A 14,418-nucleotide genomic window follows, 5' to 3' on the forward strand; every position below is an offset into this window, starting at 1 on the left:
TGGACGCCATGAAGGTTGCGGCCAAAGGGCCGACCGTGGGCAAGGAGCACCGCATGCCTGAACTATACTTTGATAATGTCATGGAGGGGTCCCGCATTGTAGCGGAGCGGTGTACAAGGGATGTTATATTTCCTTGAATACTTTCATGCTATCCTGTCCTGTATTATGAAATAAGATCGTTATGTGGTATAATGCTTGTTATTTAAAATTTTACCTCCTGCGCGGCCGTATTGTGAAATCTGAGAGTTGGCCAGTCATCGGCTTCTGCGCCCACGTAGATAGTACAGGGGTGTTCGGGATAAATCTAAACACTGTTTACTCCAAAGTTTGGTCCTTAAAGGAGGTGTTTAGCGCAACGAACAAGGCAATTGGACTATGTGGCTTTATCACTCTCACTTAGCCATAGGAGTTTGACGATAGAAGTTTAGGCGCAACCCCTAGTGTTCATAAGTCCAGACTTTGGTTGCTGTAAAACACCTGATCGTATAAAAAACCGATTCCTCGCATAATGCGGAAAAAATCTCTAAGGATTTGATACCTCTCGAACAGCTGACCGGCTCACGCCTCATCATGACAGTCAGTTTTCGGCGTTCTCTACTGAGGTGCTCATCCGGATGAACCAGGACACAATCGTAGTATTTCTCCCTTTACTACCCTAGCCGATATAGCAGAACGTAAGGTAGTAAGCAGAGGAGCCGGGGAACCCAACTATTGACCAAAGACATGATTTGGAGCTGATGCATATAATGCTATAAATTCAGGGTGCCGAACTATACTATGAAAAAGTGTTCGGACTTTGTTGTCGTATGGGGGCGTAAAGAAGCCCCTGGCGAATTGAGGCGTACCAGAGTGTACGGGTGCCATTGATAAAATATCAAAAATGGAAAGAGAAAAAATGAAGTAATAGGCTAATGTCGCAGAAATTGGGCCGCAACTATTTTTCATTATAATTCGATTAATACGTCAAAGCGTATTTATACAAGTAATGCGATAAGCAAATAGGGCTATTTGACATGCCACTACCAAGGGCGAGCTGCGAGCGGGTTTTAAAAATAGGTATACCGATTGTTAGCAGAGACCACCTGGGGGTTCCCTTGTACGTCGAAGCTTCTTGCCTTCTTGGTGTATCCGTCCCTTGATAGGTCCGATGATTAGGTTATCAGGAAAAGTCCTAGTGGACGAAAAGAAACCTAAAAAGAAAAAGAAATAGTAAAAGTATGCGGGTCTAGGAGCGGTTGAGCCGTAATTTGGACCGCAGTTTAGCTGGCCTCCGTCCTATGCCCATGCTATTTTGAGTGCGAAGTTATGTACACATGGTACAAATGCCGTTTTTTGGTTGGGACTCGGACGGAGGCCGGATTGCTAGTCAAGCTCTTGACGAACTGGACCGTCCTGCTGCGGAGTAGTTCAGGAGCTTGGCTGCTGAATTGTGGTTATGCCTGAAAAGACCGCTTTGTACTTTTGCTGCAAGGGCCGCTGTGTGCTCCACGGTGCGGAGGGAGCGTTCCGTGTTTCCATTGATTGTTATAACACCGCGTGGCTCGGGCATCTTAATCTTGAGGTAAGCATAGTGCGACACCGCATTGAATCGAGCAAATGTGGTTCGTCTGAGTAGTGCGTGAGAGCCACTGCGGAAGGGGACGATATCGAAGATCAATCCTTCGCTTCAGAAATTATCCGGGGATCCGAAGACAACTTCCAGTGTGATTGAGCCCGTATAGCAGGCCTCTACACCTGGAATGACACCTTTCAAGGTGGTTTTTGTGGTTTTGATCCTTGAGGGATTGATACCCATTTCGCACACTGTATCCTGATAGAGCAGGTTCAGGCTGCTGCCGCCATCCATGAGGACCCGCGTAAGGTGGAATCCATCAATGATTGAGTCAAGGACCAGTGTGGCTAAACTGCCATGACGGATACTGGTCAGATGGTCCCTGCGATCGAAGGTGATCGGGCAGGATGACCATGGGTTGAACTTTGGGGCAAGTGGCTCTATCGTGTAGACGTCCCTGAGCGCGCGCTTGCGCTCCCTCTTGGGGATATGGGTAGCATATATCATGTTCACCGCTTTGACTTAGGGGGGGGGGCTTCTTTTGTCCCCCTGTGTTCGGTGGCCGGGGCTCCTCATCATCGTCCTTGCTTTGTGACCCCTTCTCCTTGTTATCGATATTTAACTTGCCGGCCTGTTTGAAGACCCAATACTCTCTATTGGTACGATTGGCTGGTTTATCGGGAGTGTCGTGGATTTGGCATGGTAGATCTAGTATGAGGTCCAAACTGGATGGGCTCGGATTGTTTCTTTTATACGGCTTCTTCCGCTCACCGGATTTAGAGCTGCTGAATTCGGCATTGACCGCCATGTCTTTGGTGTTGTCGCCATTGTTTCGACGCTTGTGTCTATTGCGTCGGGGCTTGCCGTTGCTGTTTCTAGCTTCGGAAGTGCCAGGTTCGCCTGTGTTGTTATTTATACAGGCTAGCTAGCTATCTTCGCCGGCACAAAAGCGGGTCATGAGTTCCGTGAGGTATCGGGCGAGCCATTCATCACGGATGCTGCCTTTAAAGGCCGTTGGGGCTTCAGCGTCCAGAAGTCGATGATCTGGTTCTTTTTAGTTAAGAACCTGGTCCAGAATTTCCTAGCTGACTCTCCGGGCTGTTGAACTATGTGACTTAAGTCGTCGGCGTCCGAAGGTCGGACATATGTGCCTTGGAAGTTGTCGAGGAAGGCATCCTCCAAGTCCTCCCAGCTGCCAATCGAGTTTTCGAGCAGACTGTTCAACCAGTACCTGGCTGGTCCCTTGAGTTTGAGCTGGAGGTATTTGATGGCGTGAAGATCATCACCACGGACCATATGAATATGGAGAAGAAAATCCTCAATCCATACCGCGGGGTCTGTTGTGCCATCATATGATTCGATGTTCATGGGTTTAAACCCTTCTGGGAATTCATATTCCATTACTTCATCAGTGAAACAAAGGGGGTGTGCGGCACCTCTATATCGGGCCAAATCGTGACGTAGCTCGGATGGAGTTCGTCTACGGTTTTCGGCCTGGATGTGGTTATGTTTGTCATGTCCAGCCGGATGGCCATCATCGCGAATCGGGGCACGCCCCCGCGATTCATAGATTGATCCGGTCTAACCTGCTCTGTTTTCCAGGTCATGCCGCATGTCATATGTGCCTCCCTAAGCTGTTGTATTTCTGCTTTTACGGCGAGGTAGTGCGGGCTGGTGTTCGGCTCGAGGAGCCGCTTTATCCCGGCCGCGTGGTGGCCGGTTAGCCACATTATCTGTTGGTAGGACTGGCCGTATTCCTCGGTTGCCAGGACATCAGTCCATCTGTCATTGAGCAGATCTTGATCAGCCTGAAGCTGCTACTACTTCTTTTTCAGGCTCCTTGTAGTGTCTATTAGCTAGCGCTTAAAAAGCTCTTGCTCGACGGGCTCCTCAGGCACGATAAAGTCTTCGTCGCCGAGGCTCACCTCGTCCTCGGAGAGCGGAAGGTAGTTACTGTCCTTCGCTTCTTCATTCGCGGCATGTTCATCAGGGCTAGCTCGCCCATCTTCTCGTTCGTCTTGTTCGGACGTTGGCTCCACTGGATCTTCATTGTCTTCGGCATCGTCCGGAGTGTTATTTTCTCCTGTGCCGGTACTGCTATTTTTTCCACGATGGGGGTTTAGAGTGGCGCCGCTGTCGTCGGTGCTTTGGCTATATCTCAGGAGGTTTCTCCTCAACTGGATCCTTCTCATCGTTGTTGTTGTTCTCTTTGGGTGTACCCACCATGTATACGTCATACAAGGAGGTGGCTGTCCAACGCCTTGTAAGCGGTGGTTTTTGTGCATGCTCCTCTCCGACATCGTCGTCCATACCATCAATGTCTTCGGAGTCGTAGTCAAGCATGTCGGTTAAGTCCTCGATAGTGGCTATGTTGTGGGTGGTGGGTGGGAAACGAAATTCTCTGCCCTCAGCTTCCAATTTGAACCGGATATAGTCCGGCTGAGATTCTCCTGATAAGGAGAGGGCTCTTAATGAGTTCAACACATGGCCAAAAGGCGAGTGCTGGAAGATGTCCGCGGAGCTGAACTCAACGATCGGCACCCGATCAGGTTTGATGGGCATGGATGCACGCGGTTCGGAACCTATGGCCAAAAACGAATCCGAGGTTCCGATGACACAGGGCCCACTCGAGGTTGGATCTGTGTGCGGCTCTATCGCCGCTGAGTCTGCGGCTTCCGCGGCGAGGTTGAGCGTCCCGCCCTCGGATGGCACGATTTGCTCCATATCTAGGGCCAGAGCGGTTATAGGTGCTATCTCTTGAGCATGGTCCGATGACAGATTTAGGTCATGTTCATCGTGGTGACAGGGAGCGGCCGTAATGGGTTCGAATCTATCGAAGATCAAGTCTCCGCGAATATCGGCCACGTAATTCAGGCTCCCAAATCTGACCCGATGGCCAGGGGCGTAGCTGTCGATCTGCTCTAGATGGCCAAGCGAGTTGGCCCGCAGTGCGAAGCCACCAAATACGAATATCTGTCTAGGGAGGAAGATCTCCCCCTGGACAACATTGTTGTAGATGATTGATGGGGACATCAAACCTTTTGGTGACGACACAGTGGAACTCTCAATGAAAGCACCAATGTCGGTGTCGAAACTGGCGGATCTCGGGTAGGGGGTCCCGAACTGTGCGTCTAAGGTCGATGGTAACAGGAGATGGGGGACACGATGTTTACCCAGGTTCGGGCCCTCTCTACGGAGGTAATACCCTACTTCCTGCTTGATTGATCTTGATGAATATGAGTATTACAAGAGTTGATCTACCACGAGATCGTAATGGATAAACCCTAGAAGTCTAGCCTATGAGATTATGATTGTCCCCTGTGGACTAAACCCTCCGGTTTATATAGACACCGGAGGGGGCTAGGGTTGTACAAAGCCGGTTAGAGAGAAAGGAATCTACATATCCGAATCGCCAAGCTTGCCTTCAATGCAAAGGAGAGTCCATCCGGACATGGGAAGAAGTCTTTTGTCCTATATTTTCATAGCCCAACAGTCTGGCCCATGTATATAGTCCGGCCGTCCGAGGACCCCTTAATCTAGGACTCCCTCACCGACCATAATGGGCTGTCGTTAATCGACCGTATTTAATGACGCTATGAAAACAACCCAACGTATTAACGGGCCACAAACGGGCTGAATTTGGCCCACAAGCAGAAAATGACAGTAACGGGCCGTAAGTAAATGAATTCTGGAAATGAGCCCAAGAATAAATGGGCCCCAAAAGCCCGAAATATGACATGGGATGGAAACGGCCCAATGGAATTATGGGCCATTAATGGGTATAAATTGATACACTGTTCATGACGGGCCAGTTTCACCACGTGCCATTAATGGGTATAAAGTGATACAGTGTTCATTACCGGCCAGTTTCACCACGGGTCGTTAATGGGCCAAGAGTTACAAAGGGCCTCATGTGGGCCGAAATACGTCATGAGCCATACATGGCCCGGAAGTTAAAACGGGCTGGAATTATATTGGATGGCCCAGATGACGCTACTAGGCCTAACTCGGATAGGTTGTAACGGGCCCTGGGTTAGCGGGCTGTAAATAGGCTATATGCGAACAGGTCGTTAACATGCTTTCCATGGGCCGGCCCGCCACCTTTTGACCAAGTCAAACGGGCCAGCCTTTTCACAAGAATGGGCCTCTGTTGGGCCGTGCCACGTGTCGACGTATAATAGGCGCCTTCGGTCCAATGAGTGGATGACATCTGTCCCAGCGGTGAGCTGGCACATGTTTCCTCCAGCCAATGATGATTTTACACGTGGAAAATCCCCATTGGTCGGGGCTGTTAACGGGTTATCGGATCCAAAACCCGACTAGATAGCCTAACGACGTTCCGTTACGGTGGATGCCACCTGTCTGTCACCCTTGACGAAAGCACTTCTATGACGCGCGATTTATCGTCATGGAAGTGGACACTTTCGTGATGATAATCTTGGTAATGTCATGGAACACTTCTACGACAGCACCGGTATGACTATCTTGATTCTGTCATAAAATTGTCATGCAAGTACATGCATGACAGAAAACGTGACCTACTGTGACAAACACGTATCATCACGAAAGTGTATTTTTTTTGTAGTGATGCGTCGGTGCTATACACACAGTTTTTAACCCCTTTCCGCGAGGGCATTTGGAACCGTCGCCAAGTGAGTGTGGGTGATAGGGGGTCCTTCCCACACGACCCAGCAACTATCAGGGATATGGAGCAATGATCTAGAGGCCTTGCAAAATGTAATCGTGTGTGATGCAGCACACACTAAATTCTTTCGCACGTGTAGGATCGGTGATAAAACGTTTCTAATGATGCAGTGAAACCAAATGGTGTGTCATAATGAACCGTTTGGGAAACAGTATGTAAGGCACACATGCCAACATATGAACTGTGTGCGATATGTGCCCTATCACACACGAGTTTTCCGCGGAACCCGTCTACCATGCAAGACTCCATCGCACACGTTCTCCCAACATTTACCGTCTGCGATAATGTTCCATCACAAACGGTTCAGGAGCCCCTTCGCACACATACAAGTGCTGCAGACCGTTTGTGATTTTTTGTGTATCACCGACGATTGCGGCTAGAGTGACTTGTGCTTTTCGTTTGGGATCCCACACGTTTCCTGAAAAAATTACTACTGGGATTATATTTTACATTGGGCACAGTTTACTCCGAGTTCTTGTGTGCGATAACTTGATATCACAAACGGTTCTTGAGAGCCTACGCACACGTAGTAGAGCTGCAAATTGTTTGCGATCTGCTATGTATCACTGACGGTTCCGCTATGATTGACGTATGCTTTTCGCTGTGTATCGCACACACTCATTTAGTTGAACCATGTGCGGAGCAATTGCCAGGTTAAAACAAAAATATCCCATTTTGAATCGGCATGCAAAACGCAAATTCGCCACAATATTCAATTGAAGAAATAAACAAAAATATCCCATTTTGAATCACACACATAAAGCAAATTTGCCACAATATTCAATTGAACAAATAAACAAAAATATCCCATTTTGAATCGGCACGCAAAAAGAAAATTCGCCACAATATTCAATTGAACAAATAGTGTTCATAGGAAGAACATTCAACAGATTTCGCAACAATTGCAATTGAACACATGGTAGCTAAATTCCACACATATATGCATTACATAATTAATCATATTGTACGAAATACGAAGACCTCATCAGATGGAAAACAATTCATCCATGTGTATATGTTTAGCGGCTAACTCTTACTCAATGTTTTAGGAGAAGGCATGCTAAAATCTTCATTATCACCAGTGGGATTGATGTTGTGATTCTGGAAGAAATCACTAATAAATCTCCGAACCATCAGCAATTCACCAGCCGGGAGCGGTTCGTGGGTCCTCGGTTCTATGATGAGCTGCAGTATTTTTAAGATCAGAATGTGCCATATGAGTGGACTAGAAGATATTAATTAAGATAGACTTACTGGTACTAATTTGCAAGGATCATCACAACTATTAGTAGATCTGCATATGGAGATCATGTGTCCGCAAACATAGTATCCACAAAGGTTGGTCCCTGCTTCTTGCTGAGGACACTGAAATTTTTTGTACAGAATTAGTCATGTATTTGTCCTATTAGGAACAACCTAACCGGTGTTAGATGTATTATTTTTTGTTTGGACAAAATAGAAATAGGTTTATTTAGAAGCTTGAACATTTGACTAGCGTAAGAAAAGGTATTTGCAGACTATTGGATAAATTTTCAAAAAATAACGGATTTCGGTGTGTTACCGGAGAAACGATCTCGTGCTGCAGAGGTAGTTCCCTCTTGAATAGGTTCCATGGTTTTGTTTTCCACACTGCGAGCACACTGCAAATGAAGATGAATTTTGACAACATCAATTATTTAACCAGATATGAATGCAAATTAATTTCAACATCATAGAATTCAATACCTATCCATGAATTGCTGAAGATGCGTCAGATCTTGAGCATTTGTTGACTCTCTGAGAGAATCGATGTAGTAAACTGTGTTCTTGTTTGGAACAATGAATACCAATATCCAGTGACCGCTACATATTAAGAAAGCCATGAACTTATGAATTATGTCGAAATCTGAAAGACAATCAGTGTATGCGTGGTTGTTTACTCGACTCACCTTTCATGATATGGCCAGAGAAATGATTCTACATGGGATGTGTTTTGGAAGATACGGACGACCGTGTTAACGGCCCAGTCCCGTTCATCCTTCCCATGTAATGTTGTGCCATTTGCTAATGCAGGATCTATGAAATACACACTCTCCCTTTTTCTTCTCTGCGCGTTCTATCCCCTAAGAGGAATAAAATGCAGTTAGTTGTTTATCATTTACAGCCTTGTCTGGAGAAGTTGATCAGAGTTTGTTAAGTACTTACAAAATCAGGCATCTAACAAGAGTGGCATTGAGCTTGTTGAAGTTGAAGAAGAGATGTAATTCCTCAAAACTCACATCGAATGAACTAGCATCGTGTCAGAAATGATCTCTGTTGAAGTGGACTAGCAAACCATGATGACCTGGTGACATTTGATCCATGAAATATTCATGTAACTTGCGGCAACTGGAGCTACACTCATCAAAGTATTCGCCAACAAGAAATGGCTGGCCATGGACGTAATTGCGTGCTTCAAGTACGTATGCTTTACTTTTAGCAAGCAACAATTCTACTTCTTCATCATCCATGGTGTCAGAAATAATATTACTCCCCGATTCGAACAACCTGCTATTAATTTGGTTCCGGGCGATGAGTGCTTTAAGCAAGAGGCAATCGTTCTCATTCCTCTTCACTCTCCCGCCACGCTTCTTCGTGGGTGTGGCCTTTTTGGCCACTTCCTTCTTGGTACTTGAAGCATTTCTTGAAGAACATCTGGTTGGCTACAAGGTAGATTGCTGAGCAGACGGTGAAGCTTCGACGGACTGCTTAGCAAACGGTTTATCTTTGCCGGACGCTGAGCTGGTGGTGCTGCTGTGATGAACTGCTGGGCTATAGGAGCAGAGGCATCGAACTGCTGACCATGCATTGAAGCTATGTCCGGTTTTCTGCGCAGGTGGTGCCAACTTGTCGGTGTGCTGAGGAGGCCGTGCCAACGTGTTGGTTTGCTAAGCAGGAAGTGCTGACACATTAGTATGCTGATCACGTGACTGCGGACCGATGGACTGATGAGCAGTCAGTTCTGGATCTACAGACTGCTTAGCAGTTCGTTCCACCAGTTTGGTCTTCTAAGCACGTGCTGCAGCTGGGTCTTCCCCCGCTGCTTCAGCGGCTGGCATCTGAACCGGTGGTGCGTCTTCAGCAGTTGTAGGCCTTGCCACTGGCTGCTTTGGGGCGGAGGATGACATGGCCTGTATGCCACAAAGTCAGGCCGGCTGATCACAGGTTGATGCATCAGCCGTCGGATTACGAGTATTAGGTTCTTTTGGGCGAAGCATGCGAGATCTCCTGTGGCAAGGAGAGCATCAACAGTTGGGAGGCGACATTGGTTGCTCTTGGCGGGGCTTCAGGGATCTCATCGATGAACTCTATTTCCTTTCTTGGCCCCTGGATGTGATGTAACAGTGTTTCTCCCAAGGTCCTTTGCTCGTCAAAGTCTCCTAGGACATTCTTGAGGTTAAATTCATTGAATCCAGACTTTACTTCAGTCATGTAGCACTACACATAGCCCGGCTTCAATGGCACATTGTCCAACAAGAGGCCCTCTTCCAAGAAGGGTGGGTAAACCCACGTTGTTGCACATTTTAATGTACCTTCATAATGTGTAAGCACGCCCTTTAGTCTGTCTTTTATTCCAGATAGATCAGATATAGCATCATCACGAGCAACTGCAGTCTCAGTGTCGCTAGGGTGAGCAGATGCACAACTACTCTTGTGCGGTGTTGTCGCGCAATAAGCAGCATCCTCCATGCTCGCCTCCCCTCCCATATGCTGGCTATCTGTTAGTGTTAGAGTCGTCCCAATCCACATTGACTACTCAATATCCTTTCGAACAGCCGGATACATGTCCTTCCTCAACCTTTCATACAATTCACTCTTCTTCATTTCACTCCTCATCTTTTTCATGCCGAGACTCTCTTCTTTGCTAAGTGTGAAAGCCCTCTTGTGCGGGACATTAACACCTATACCCCTTGCACGGCCAGGGGGTTCTCTTGTTTCCAGAGCAACGGACAGAATGTCACATGGCCCTGAGTTCCTGTAGAACCTTCCAGGGATCTTGGAAGCCTCTACCATCACTTGGTATAGTTCTTCGTCATGTGAGTTTTTAAAGTAATAAGTTCCGTCATCACGCCTCCTTGCATGTGCCCGCAAGTAGTCTCTGGCGCGTTCACCCCTAATTTCACTATAGGACGGTTTCCCAGCAGCCGCTATTGCTTCTTTGTCCTCCTGGTCCCATATCGGTTTCATGTCGTAGTATCCTACCACACCCATACGGTGGGGGTGTGTGTTCTTCTTCTGAAGTTCTGATTCCTTGAAACTCTTCTCAGCAAACTCTTTAGTTGCCCTGACCCTTTTGAATTCTGCCTAGTCTGCCTTTGTAATTTGGGGGTATGCGGGGATTGGGTCCATGCCTTCACTCAAGTACTTCTTGTATGGCACGTGCTTCTAGTTTCTCCAAGCATCCCTAGGCATTCTTTAGTGCAGCGTGTTACACCTGAATTCTCCACTGCTCTGGAACGTTGAAGTGATCCATGATCTCCCGGACTATCCGTCGTCGTGTTTCTATGTCAGCCTTCCGAAACCCTGACAGATTTATGTTGAGTCTTGCCCTGCCAACAAATCCACACACACTCCTGAACCTCGTGCGTGATTTATCTGGTTTAGTTGGAGCCCAAGACTTTCAATCGATCTCAGTTACTTCATATACACCTTTAGGCTGGTGTGTGGGCTTCCTTGGAGCGTTACTTCGTGTCCTGACCGGAAGGGTAATTGCTGCAGCTCTATCCCGTTCAAGACTACTTGATCCCACACCATCTTCAGAAGACCTAGGGTTGTCGGAATCAGATGAAGATACATCGCCTAAAGCATGAGTGTTGTTGTTGCTATTCGGCATCTACAGAGAACACATGCGAAACTCGGGAAAGGAGGATAAGCATAAAACTAACAACTTGGTATCAAGCTTTCTAAACATGTTATGCAATAATTTAGAAAATGTACGGCTAATTTGTTCAGTTTGTCTGACTCGGGAGCTCGTGATCTGTAAATTGGTAGTAACTTATTGGAACAAATACAACTTATATGTACTAGTTAGGAAGGTAGATAATTAACATATATACGCTCTCCGTTATTTTATAGCAAATTTGGGAACATACGGAACAAAATAGGAAGAGGGATTGCGAGGAAATATGCCTCACCACGATGGAGAGCAATAACTAACAAGCTTCTTAATGCAAACCCGGTCGGACCAGAGGAGAGGCGAGGGTTACAACATCTATATGCTCAAGGGTGGCTGGCGAGCAAATGAAGACACGAGGTGCGGGCAGCCGCGTGTTGGGTATGACAGTGAGGTTGGCTTGACGCCAAAGAGTGGGCACACGGACGGGGTGATCATGCCGGCGTCGAAGAGGGTTCTCCTGTGGATCTAGGGGAGGGGGAGCTGGCGATGGAGATTGGGCAGACTAGTTGATTGAAACGCGGGCGGGCCGTGGGGGGTGTTGGCGGCCTAGGTGAAAAGGGTGGAAAATATCCTCGGTCGCCACGCGGAAAGGCCTATGCAAACAGTTGCCTCTAAGCGCTCGTCTGCACAAAGAGAAAAATTTCATTTGAAACGAAGACGTACTAATTTTGAAATGAAGAAGTGAGTTCATCGTCTCGCCCCTAAATTTTTCTCACATTAAGCAGTCGCCATTATACCACGGGTTTGATTAGCTGACGGATTTCAGGTCTCGTGTGCTATATGTAAGACATTTTTTGGCATTTACCGTGCATTTTGGCATATAAAAAATTTCCTAGGCGGACTGCATTTCCTGTACAAAGGGATGAGGATTGTCGTTCGATCTAGGAGGATCTAATGGTCTAGACATACGATCCATGGGGTTTGGGTTCTGGCCAATCAGAACACACGACTCAGATCACAAAGTGGGGGGGGCATCGTCCATGGTTTGGTAGGCCCATGACTTTCGTGAGTGAACTGTGTGCTATTTGAAAACATTTACATGAACTAACAACATATTTTGGTTTCAATGAAAACAACAGTCCATCATTTAGCCTCTGAATTGTTTTCCACGTTAAGAAATCACCATTGTACCCTATGGTTCGATTTTCTCGTGCATTTGAGGTATCGTTTGCTATATTTGAGTCATTTGCTATAGTCCCATCTACATGTGGGTGCTAGCTAGCTAGCACGATCATTTGTGTGTCGCTTTGGGATTTTTTAGTCTTTGTTCAAGAAACGGGAAAAATTCAAACAGTTCAGCCGCAGGGTGCGGCCAGAGGCGTATGCCATGTTGGTATTCTAATTACAGGAAATGCATATAGAGTCCAGAAATAACGAAAATCGGTGTGTCACTGTGCTGTGTTCTCAGGATCACATGGAATTTTTTTGGTAAAGATGGCACGAGTTTTGATGCTCACACCTTCCAAATTGGAGCATCTCACAAGAAGGATCATAGTTTCCAAAAGGAGACACGACACTTCGGACTCCAATCGTCACTGACTACATCGTTCCGCTTTGAATTATTTTCACGGTAAACAATCACGTATATACCCTAGGTTTGATTTTCTGGCCCATTTCAGGTCTCGTTGCTATATTCTTTTTTTCGAAAAGGGGGTTATCCCCCTGCCTCTGCATCAGAACGATGCATACAGCCAAAACTCGTTGCTATATTCAAGTCATTTTTTTGCACTTACCTTGCATTTAGTGAATATAATTAATTTCAAAACAGTTCTACAACAACACATCTAGGTGTTAGTTAGCAAAGAAGGTGTACAAATCATTTGTGTGCTGCTTTGCGAGTTTTCATCTATTATCTGAGAAATGGGGAGAAGTTTCAAACATTTCGGCCGTGAGGTGTGGCCACCGGCATAGGCCTAGTTGGTATTTTAATTACTGGGAATTCAGATGGAGTCCAGAATTCATCAAAATCAGTGTGTGCCCGTGGTGTGCTCTCACAACCCCGGGGATTTTTTTTGTAAAGTTTGGCACAGGTTTGGATGATCGCTCCTTCCAAACCGAAGCATCTCACATGAAGGACCATGGTTTCCAAAGGAGACATGTGAATTCAAACTTCGGTGATCGGTGACTTCATCATTTGGCCTCATAAAATTTTCCACGGTACGCATTCACCATTATACCACGAGTTTTATTTTATGGCGCATTTCGGGTATCGTTAGCTATATTTAAGACATTTTTTTGAGTTTAACGTACATTTTGTGCATAAAAATAAAATCACAACTGGAACTACATGTGTTGTCGAAAGGGATGAGGATCGTCGTTCGATCTGGGAGCATCCAACTGTGCAGACGTACGATCCGTGGGGTTTGAATTCTGGCCAATTAGAACGCACGACTCAGATTGGACACGTGGCAGGGGGGCATCGGCCACGATTTAGTGGACACGGCTTTCGTGAGTCAACCATCTGCTATTTGAATACATTTACATTAACTAACAACATTTTTTTGTTTGAATGAAAACATGAGTTCATCGTTTCGCCTAAAAAAATTCCCACAGTAAGAAATCACGATTGTACTCTATGGTTCGATTTTCTGGTACATTATACCAGGCGGCAAGCCTCGCTAGCAATCTCAAACATTTAATATACAAAAAGAAAAGAGATCTCGTTTAATTTCTATATATATAGTCCCAAATACACGTGAGTGTTAGCGCAAGATCATTTGGAAGTCGTTTTGCGAGTTTTCATTCATTGTGCGAGAAACGGGAAAAAAATTCAAATAGTTCGGCCGCAGTGTGCGGCCAGAGGCATAGGCCTTGTTGGTATTTTAATTTCAGGAAATGCATATAGAGTCCCAAAAATAACGAAAATCATTGTGCCACTGTGGCGTGCTCTCACGATCGCATGGAAAAAATTTGATAAAGTTTGGCACAAGTTTTGGTGCGCGCACCTTCCATATCGGAGCATCTCACAAGAAGGATCATAGTTTCCAAAAGGAGACGCCACACTTCGACTACAAATCGTCAGTTACTCTACATCGTCCCGCCTCGAAAAAAAATCATGGTAAACAATCGCCGATATACCCTTGATTTGATTTTCCGACCCATTTCAGGTCGTCTGCTATGTCTAAGTCATTCTTTGCACTTACCTTGCATATAAAGTCAAAAACCCTACTACGACTACATGTGGGTGTTTTAGTTAGGCTAAACTTAGACTACTCATAATGGAAAGTGTCATATACTATATCATGC

The sequence above is a fragment of the Triticum aestivum genome, chromosome 4B (genome assembly GCF_018294505.1).
Source record: "Triticum aestivum cultivar Chinese Spring chromosome 4B, IWGSC CS RefSeq v2.1, whole genome shotgun sequence".
In the NCBI taxonomy this organism is placed as follows: Eukaryota; Viridiplantae; Streptophyta; class Magnoliopsida; order Poales; family Poaceae; genus Triticum; species Triticum aestivum.